The following is a 10,764-nucleotide window of genomic DNA, read 5'->3' on the forward strand; positions in this document are numbered from 1 at the left end:
ATACGTAGATGAAGAATAGCCATTGGAATTGGTTGCTTTCATCCAGATTTAGATGAAGTAAGCCATGGACTTATTATTTTTTTTTGCAAATATTTATTGTCTTTCTCAAATTCTACCTCAATAAAGTATAGTAGGCTACCTTAGGGGTAAACAAAAATTCATTAAATTCGCTCTGATTTGTCAAATTTGTTCTAATCCAATCCATATCTGTCAAAAGTAGATAAGATTGGAATCCACTTAGTGAAATTTGCTACTTGCGGATTTGACATCCTAAAATCTAGTAAATTCAATTCGCTCCACTAAACCAATTAGATGGGGCCACATCAGATGGACAAATTGAGAAGAAAATTTTAGGAGGGGTGACTAGCATTATTCTTCCAAAAGGTTGAACCACAACTCTAAGGGCTCACACACTCCGACTCGACAGAGCATTTGGGAGGATGTAAATCATGGTAACTCAACTGAACATGAACCACAAAGGCTAGACCTTTGCTCACTGCGCACAAGGAACCCCCCTCACTTTGAGAGGTAGCTCCCACACTGCCGCTGGTGAGGCTAGCATTATTATGGCTATATTTGGTAAACCTAGCTGAAAAGGTAGCTGAAAACTGAAAAATAACTGAAAGCTGAATTGAGTAAAAGACATTTTTGGTCCTAGACTTATAGTGGCATGGACAATTTTAGTCCTCTTTAAAAAAATCAGACAATTTGTGAACACTCTTATTGTGACGAGGACAATTTTGGTCCTCCGTCACTCTTTCCGTTAGTTGCACCGTTTGAGTAAGGATATTTGGGTCTTTTCATCATACATCCTCCTTGCAGCCATGGCACCAGAGGCACCCCACAGCTTAGGATCGCAAGCATGAGTAACCAAGAAATAAAGCCCCGGAGTTGCCAGGAACCATACCGGAACTGTTATGTAATAGGCAATCCACCCGTCGTCGCTCACACCCCAGTAAGCATCCATGGTCACCGAAGACGCGAGAATGAGGAAGATGAAGAGGATGAGCTTGTGGCGGTCATGGGGCGTAGTGACCCCAGCGACGTAGTAGTGGCGCACGAAGAGAGCAAGCGCAACGAGCATGAAGATGAAGAGCGTGGCGATGGAAAGCAGGTTGGCCAAAATGTCCAGTTTCGTGAACAAGGCAATCACCGCAGTGGATGCCATCATTGTAGCGGTGGCGTTGTCCCAGTCTTGGCATTCATTGCGGCATTCACGTGGGAGAACCAGGGCAGAATCATGTGGGTTCGCGCAATGTGGGTTAGATACCGAGCTTGTCCAACCGCACTCACCAGCAACACGGAGGTCATCCCTTTCAAAGCTCCAAAAGCAACCAAGTACTGAGCCCACGACCACCCAACACTCCTGAAAGCCATCGAAAACGGAGCGTTTTCATCAATGTTGTCATATTTCTGCATCAAGCACGTACAGGGTGATCGCCATCCAGCAGTAAATAGTGGTTGTAATCACCATCGACTCCACCAACCCGATCGGAATATCTTTAGCTGGGTTCTTCGTTTCCTCCGCCATGGTCGAAACCGCATCGAAACCCACATAAGCAAAAAACAGCACAACCGCCGCCTTGAAAACCCCCCGGGACCAAACGGCGCAATGGGTGTATAGTTGCTGGTATCGGCTTTGATGATGCCACATACTATGATGAACAAAGTCATGATTATGTGGACGATACTGGCAACGTAGTTGAGGCGGGAAAAGCTCTTTGTGTTGAGAATTGCAATGAAACAGATGATTATGCAATGATGGGGTCGAGCTTGTTATAGCCTTCTGCTAAACTGTGAGCTTTGATGAGAAAAGAATCGGGATGCTGGTTGCAGAGAGTGGCAAAGTAAGATGTCCAGGACCGAGCCACTGCTGCTCTGCCGATCACATATTCGAGAAGGATGTTTCACGTGGCTAGGCCACAAAGTCACCTAATTAAAGTTCACTAAGAAGGATGTATGATGAAAAGACCCAAATACCCCTACTCAAACGGTGCAACTAACGGAAAGAGTGACGGAGGACCAAAATTGTCCTCGTCACAATAAGAGTGTCCACAAATTGTCTGATTTTTTTAAAGAGGACTAAAATTGTCCGTGCCACTATAAGTTTAGGACCAAAAATGTCTTTTACTCAACTATAAGCTATGAGCTGAAAAATGAATAGCTGTTAAGCTAGTTGTTATGCTTGAAATTGTTTGGTAAAATTAGTTGTTTGATAAGCTGATAAATGTAAAAAGACTAAAAAAGACATCTTCATAAAATTTAAATTAGTTTGTTTACATAATAAAATTTAATATTTTTTCTTCAAAAAAATTAAACATTTAAAATTATTAGCATAATCACAATCTAGCATCACATAACATCTTCATCCTTATTCATCATATATATTAGATTATCAATCTTAAAAAAAAAATAATAATAATAATAATAATAATAATGATAATAATAATAAAGAAGGATAAAGGTGCGGATAAAGGATTTTTCATTTCTTTAAAAATGTTTAATAATAATAATAAAGGATTTGTCGTGAAAGTTGCATATAAAGGAGAAGTAAAGGGTTTTTAATTGGGAAGGATAAATGATGTTATTACTTTAAAATAATAAGGATAAAAATAGAAAAAAAGTTAAAAAGCTACTAGCTTATTTTGAAACGGTACTTTTTAGGTAGCGTTCCAAAATAAACTATTATTTTAAGCTACGAGCTTATTTGGAAAACATTACTAAATGAAGCTTATAGCTTATTACTAGCTTAAAATAAGATATAAGCTCCTAAATAAGTTTTGACAAACAGTGTCTATTTATATAGAGAGAGACACACACAACTCTTTTTTCCAACCCTAAACATGTTCATTTGAATTGAGTATTTTGTATTTTTTTTAATTAGATAATTTGATAATTGAATTTCTTTAATGGGATGTTTGAAAATTATTATTGTTTCGCTTTTTGAATGTTTGAATTCTTATATTATACACCTTTACTAGACCCTAATGTAGATGGTAAATTTCAAATACACATTTGACAGATTAGATGCATATATTCATCCGATCCCAAACCTATTTCTATTCGCTCCGCCATCATTCTATGTTATTGTTACTTTGTGATAACTTGTTAAAAATGTTGATTAATTAAAATTAAATATGTATACAAGTTTGATGAATTAAAAAAAAAAAAAATTGGAGTTAAATATATTTTTACAAAAATTTTAAAACTTATTTAACTTGTATCTAAAAACAACAAAAAAAAAAATTAAAAAAAAAATCAATTCTTACTTAGTTAGATTGTACTAGTGTTTGTGATACATGAAATTTCATTTGTGGTTAGTCAAAGGTACTCCAACAGTACCAAGAGATTCTACCATTCTGATATGTATGGTGAGGAGCAATTAAAAAGAGGTGAAGAAGAAAGCCTCATGGCTCCGATCCATTTGCACCACTTAATTGCCCACTCTGTCAAGCATGCACCCTGCAGTATGCATGTAACCTGTAATCTATTCTGCACATACATACACCTAAAACATGCGCCATCTGTATTAACGTTAGAGGTACAGTTTCTTTAACGAGAAAAAGCTAAGGTTGTTGGTACGGTGGTGATCCTGAGGAGAAATTCATTCTAATTTATAACCCACACTATATGCTAATTACACACTATAAATATGGTTGGTTGAATCACAAATCCAAGGCCAATAAATGCATCCAACTTGACAACGATTGGACGGTGGCGATCCAGCTTTATTCAATACCACTCAATTAGTCCATCGTGTTTCTCATCCATTCAAGCTTCAGTAGCCACTCGTGGAGTAGTTGAATGCCTTTATTGCACTCTCCGATCCATCCTCTTAATTAATGAAAAAAAAGAAGGAAAAAAGAAAAAGGGGAGCATTTTTTCCCATGCCCACAAAAGACGAGGGCTGCTCGATCTCAGGTTTAATTCCGTGTCCTTGCTCTCAATTAATTTATCACTTTATAAACTATTGAACTAAATATCTATATAAAGACATCATTTTTTCCCCTTTTCAAACAATTTTTGTGATACCAAACAAAACTATATATGCACTTTATATAATGTACAAATGTGTATCCTATTAGGCGTTCATTAGTAGTATCAGCACTAGTCTTTATAGTACCCGTTACAATCAAACATATCAATTGTGGTTGTGTGTGTTACAAATGTAGTGATACTAATAATTGACATCCTTTTTAATATCATTTTAAAAACTCTTTCATATTATATTATTTATTTATAAAGTTTGGGCACAATATATATTATTATTTAAAAAAGATATACAACGAGAAAATTCTATATAGTACTTAGAATTGTTGCAGACATTTTGCACCAAGTGTAACTATATGTGATTTTGATGTTGTACTGAAGAGACGAGATCGATAGTATATTATACAATCTCAATAATATACATAATTGTACTTGATACAAAAGACATATGTATCAAATGACATGGTTGGCTTTCCCATTTCCCATTTAAACTATAAGTCATGGTTTGGTTTTAATATTTGTTTGTGCATGCATGGGATTTATTGGTCATGTTTTCTTGGTGATGGTTTTGTGGTGACAAAAGGTAGGGTCAGGATGTTTAGTGATTGGGATTTGTGAAGAGCAGAAGAGTTGACTAATTGTTTTAAAGGGCTAGTGACAATTGTATTCCACTTTCATTTATAAGTTATGCACAATTAATTCTTTTAATTTTTTGTTATTATTTTTGTAAATATAACATTCAATTGTATCACATATAATTTGTTTTCAAATTTCAATTTTATTATATTTAGTTATTTGTCGAACATCGCCTATTGTAGTCTACCATTTGTCGAACATCGCCTACTGTACTCAACTTATACCGATTTAATGAATTATTATCAAAATTAAAGGGAAGATGTTATAATAAAGAACTAGAAATATAATATCTTGATCGATATGATTAAAAAAATATATTCATAAAAGTATATACTTAGAGACTAAACAACTTAGTTGTTAACAACTTAAGAATCAAAATGAAAATTTTCTTGAATTAAAATTAATATTAATTGGTAGAAGTAACCTCAATTTTGAAATATTATCTTCTCTTTCCAATGGGGAGACACCATATTGAAAGCAATGTAATAGCCATCCATAGCATTGTTCTTTTGACTTTCTTGTACAAGCCTACTTTGGAAAATTCATAATCCTTTTCTCACTAATTGTACAAGGAACAGTTGAATTCCATCCAAAATAGTCTTGATTTTAAATTAGTTAAGATTGAAGAAAAAGTTAAATTACAAATTATAGTGATAGAATATTAATTTTTTTTTTTTGCCACAATTTAACAAACATTGCTAGGATCTTATGAAGTGGTTCAAGACCAAAAAGCCCATTAGATTAAGAGACAATCATTATTGCATGGAGCATGGTCCACACAATTGTGTGGACCATAAATAAAAAATATATTTTTAATATACTAAGAGTATATTATATATGTACGTAAGGTATATTTTTCAAAAATATATTTTTAATATATTAAAAGTACATTATTTTATATAATGTACATTCAGTACAAAAATAATATATTTTTAATATATTAAAAATGTACCTATTATTCATGATTCAAACACACAATAATTTGCCACTAAGGGCTGTAGCGCTTTTTTATCAAGTGTGAATAGTAGTTTTGCATTCACACTAAAGCCGCCACTGTCGCAGAGTAGACAAAGGTCATTTTGGTTCTGATGATGACCTAATTATTTTGCTCGATATTTTTTTTTTTTTCTTGTTTTTCTTGAGACAATTTCTTGAATAAATAGTACTTTGTGATTTACTATATTGTACAAGCATGTGACTTTGAACATTTTAAGTCATTACTCAGTCAAAGTTATGCTCAAATTTTACTAAACTTATCAATAATATTGATAATTTAATCAAACGCGATTACTTTTGTTATCTAGTTAAATCTAAAATTATATTTTACATATACATTCAAGTACTAAATTATATTTTACATATACATTCAAGTACTAAAATTAGTGCTCTGATCTAAATTAATTTAAACTCGTCATATAGTATGAAGTTAATTACATGCTTTTAAAAATTCAGTAATAATTTTTACAATTTATTACGAAAAATATTTTAAAATTTTCAACAATATAATAAACCCATTATATTAATGCAGTGAAACTTGAAATTACATAATTAACCTTGCATATATATATATATATATATATATATATATATATATATATATATATATATATATATATATATATGTATATGTGTGTGTGTGTGTTGAAAATTAGAATCTATGATATTTAATAATTGTACTGTACTAAATGACCTGTACAGCTTACTACTGTACCCCATTCCTAACTGCACCAGTTAATGCCAAGAAAGCAACCTTAGAATATAAGAAATTATTTCTAATAAATTGCACTGCAAGTACACTGTGTTACAGGGTACCAGAATGGCAACGAGTTCTTCTATAGTTCTACATGTACTTTCAAATTTTATTCTCTCACTTTTATTTTGTGAAGTGCTAATAAGTGATAGACTATTGTCATAATGTGAGTCTCAAGAGAAATGTCTACATCAAAAATTTAGAAATGAGAGCAGAACTTGGGAGTCTACATAGTAATTTCCTAAATGTCATATTTAAGAAGTGTATGTTGAATCACTTGCTTACACTATTTATAAAAATTATAAATATAATGAAAATGTTATTTTTTTTATTTTTGGTTCCACGATTATTGATCCATTTCCACATTTGTTCCCATACTATTAATTTTTCACATTTGGTGCAAAACTTTTAAAATATTGCCACATTTGGTCCCTCCGGCTTAAATTTTAGTCATCAACAACTAAATTAAATCATGCGCTATGTAAGCTACTTATATGTATGTAACTTTCTTAGAGGACTTTGCCATTCAAGATAAGTAATTTTCTTAACGTACGATTTAATTTGATCTCTGATGATTGAAAATTAGTTAGGAGGAACCAAATGTGAGTATTTGACAATGTTTTAAAATCTTACACTAAAAGTGAAAGAATCAATAGTCAAGGATCGAATGTGAAAATGATTTAGTAATCATATATGTACTAAAAGTGAAAATTTCTTTGAAAATCTCTTTCTTCCAAATTAAATGTGGTAACTGGTAAGTAGTGATTATTCAGTCACATAGTTACTTATCCAACATATATGAAAATTTACATACTTGCCCCAACCTTTTTTTTTTTTTTCAAGTACAATCTTTTTATTGCTAGTAGACTCAGTCCTTGAATTATTATTATATACATATTTTTCACTTTAATTATGTGTAAAGTGACAGTTTTAATCTATTACTGACAAATCCTATTAAAATTATTATATTGTACTTCAAATTCTCAAATTATTGAAGGACATATTAGTTATTTCATAGAGTTTTTATCAAATATCCTCAATTAAATCTTCATATATACCAGTTCTCTTCATTCGTAATGAAGAATTGTTAGTTTTCTAAGATTTATAAACATGTATCTACTTATCTTTAGCTTCAAGGTTAAATTCTAATTTATTGGTTAAAAATGAATTTATCTTTCTAAATAATCAAGGTGAAATTTATATGCTTGCTTTCATATTTCTATAGTATTATTGTAGTATATGACCAGTATGTCTTATTTGTAATGTTTTTATTTTTTACATAGATTCTTGAAGAGCATTTAAGCAAAATGGATACTCAAATAATAAACATTGATTTGTGAATTATAATATGTATATTCATATCAATTTTTTTTATATTAACATATCTTTATGTGAGCAAATTATTTAATAACAATTTTTTTAAGAATATGTTTTAATAATCTAATGTGCTTGTTTTTGTGATGTCTTGTTGAAAATGGAAAATTGAAAATGCAATTGTAGTAGAACCATTGTTTTTTTTTTCTTTAAAAAAAAATGGAAATGACATATGAATTGAAAGTGCTTATATATAGATTGAAAACTCACTCTAACTTATCGACATTAAAACAACAAAATACTTAAATTCGTAATATTTATTTCAAACTGTAATATTTCGTAAATTTGAAAACCAAAATTATTTTTAAGTTTTAGATACACTCAGCTCCCATGGGAAATAAAAAACATCTGTCAACTTCAACAATTAATTAATTATTTAATACAAAATGATATAAAAAAATAACTAAAGTGTCCCTTAATAATTTAAAATATTAAAATACATTATTAATGTTAACATAATTTGTTAGCAGTGGACTAAAACAATCACTTTACACATTATTAAAATAGAAAATTTATGTGTGGTAATAATTTATGGACTGAATCTACAATATGTGTTTAATTAATGGGCTAAAACCGTCATTTTTTCTATATCATTCCTTTCATTTATATATTTATAGGAAAATTCTTTCAAAAATAAAACAAAATAATGTATACTACTAGTGACATTTCTGTAAATAACTATCAATATAAAATGCCAGTGACATATTGTTTATGTTAATTTGCAATATTCAACATTACATAATTTTTTTCTTTTTCTTTTTTTTTTTTTGAATATTTGGTACCTTCACCATGGGTCGTTATATCGTGGACCGCGATCAGGGCCGGTCCAATCATTTTCTAGGCCCGGGGCAGGACAAAAAAATGGGTCCCGGTTAATATATATTTCATGCCTAAGATTTAATTTAAATAAGAAAAAAATTACTAATATCAATAACTTTAAATAAGATTAACAAGTTTTTAACAATTTTACAACGACAATAATAATCATGAAAAAAATTCTAGGTGCTTTCCTTAATGTAAAATAATAAATAATCGTATAAGTGCCTTCATAAATAAATAATTATTATAATTTATAAAAATGAATAAATAATTTAAAATCGAGTCAACTTATAAACAATAACATTGTTATCATAATAAATAATAAATTAATTATTATTAAAAATTTATAAAACAATAATTACAAACATATGTGAAGCTAAAAATATTTTTTCGACTAGGAGAAAGAAATTAAAATATTTCAAAACGCAACAAAAAAATTCAAAAAGATATGAAACATAATTATCTAGATAAAATAGTTTGAATATAAAGCATATTATAAATCACACATCTTCTATATTTATATGATTTTTATAAATACTTTTTCTTTTAACTAGATAAATTTCAAACTTTTTTTACAATAATTTGAATACAATGACACATGATAGAAACTTCTATATTACATTGATTAGATATTCATAAAAATGTACGGAGTAAATTATCTTTTAATTTTTTTTCATAATTCAATCTAAAAATATATCATATAACCCCCTCCGTCCTATTTTTATGTGTCTTGTTTGGTTAACATGAGTTGATTGAAGTTTTTTTAATTCAATTTTTCATAATATGTTTAGTATAAGTATATAAAAATTTATAAATTTAGAAACTGCATTAAAATTTTAATATAAAAATTTATATATTTAATATAATTTTTTTTTCATATTATGTGTAGTATAAATTTATGAAAATTTATATATTTAAAAACTACATTAAAAATACTACTCCGTATTAAACACAAAAAAACATTAAAAATAATTTTTTAAAAGATACATTATAATATAAGCAAAGAAGTAAAGTTGAGGAATTCTAAAATGTAAAGGGAAGGATTGGATCACCGGCCTTTGATTGAAGGAGGTTAAAATTTAAATATCTTACCAGCTAAGCTAATTCACCTTAGTATAAAATATATGTATATAAATTACTCATACTCAATACATATATACTATGTATAAGAGATAAGATGGGGCCCTCCCCAACCATGGGCCCAGCCTGCCCTTGCCCCAGGGCTAGCCCTGACCGCGATGCACGTGCACCACGGTCAAATCGGCGCCGTTAGTTTTAACGGATGACGCATTTTTTTGTATGTTAATTATTAACTGACACTACAGTATATCTAAACCGACACTTCCTCAGGTATTATTTTATATTATCAAATGAAACTGCATTTATATCAAAATGATACTGTAGTTGTGGTGAAATGAAACTGCAGTGCATATAAAATGAAACTGAATAACATTTTACATATTTGAGTGTATATTGTACAATGAAGCTATACTTATATCAAAATATCATGTAGTTGTGTTTTAATACAACTATAGTGTATATAAAATAAAATTAAATAACATTTTCACATATTTGAGTCTATAAATATCGAATGAAACTGGTTATATCGAAATGAAACTGTAGTTGTGTTGAACCGAAAATGCAGTGTATACAAAATGAAACTGAATAATAGAGTTACCTTTTGTGGAAGGGTGCGGAACGACAAGAAATGGATGCCCTTTTTTTTTATTAAACAAAACGACGTCGTTTTGATGTGCGGTGCATAATCGATTATTACGAATTTGATGAGGATAGTTGCGAATTGGGATCGATCTTAGGGCTTAAATCCCTTTATTCATGTTCAAATTGGGATCTTAATTTGAAAAGGACGAAAATACCCATAATAATTCATATTTCGACATGTCTTAAATGAAAGGGTGATCCGTGTGATGAATTTTGACACTAAAACAATAGTATTTGATGAAAATTGGTAGGAATTAAACATGTTGATCAAAATCGTTATTTTGCTAATACTCATGGACCAAAATTGGTATTTACTCTTAAAAAAGTATAGCAATAACTTGTAATAAAAATAGCAATTACATTATATAATTTTCTTTTTTTATTATTATATACTCCGTAATATGTAGGCAAAATTTTATGATATTGTAATATAGCATATATAAATCACAACTTCTGCATGCATTTCAATTCGT

At 29.9% G+C, this 10,764-nt stretch overlaps 1 pseudogene; it reads right to left on the bottom strand.

The window, feature by feature from the left end:
• Positions 1-585: 585 nt before the first annotated feature.
• LOC109188965 lies at positions 586-1,907 on the bottom strand (annotated as a pseudogene).
• Between the last annotated feature and the right edge of the window lie 8,857 nt (positions 1,908-10,764).

This window comes from Ipomoea nil, unplaced genomic scaffold (genome assembly GCF_001879475.1).
Source record: "Ipomoea nil cultivar Tokyo-kokei standard unplaced genomic scaffold, Asagao_1.1 scaffold0193, whole genome shotgun sequence".
In the NCBI taxonomy this organism is placed as follows: Eukaryota; Viridiplantae; Streptophyta; class Magnoliopsida; order Solanales; family Convolvulaceae; genus Ipomoea; species Ipomoea nil.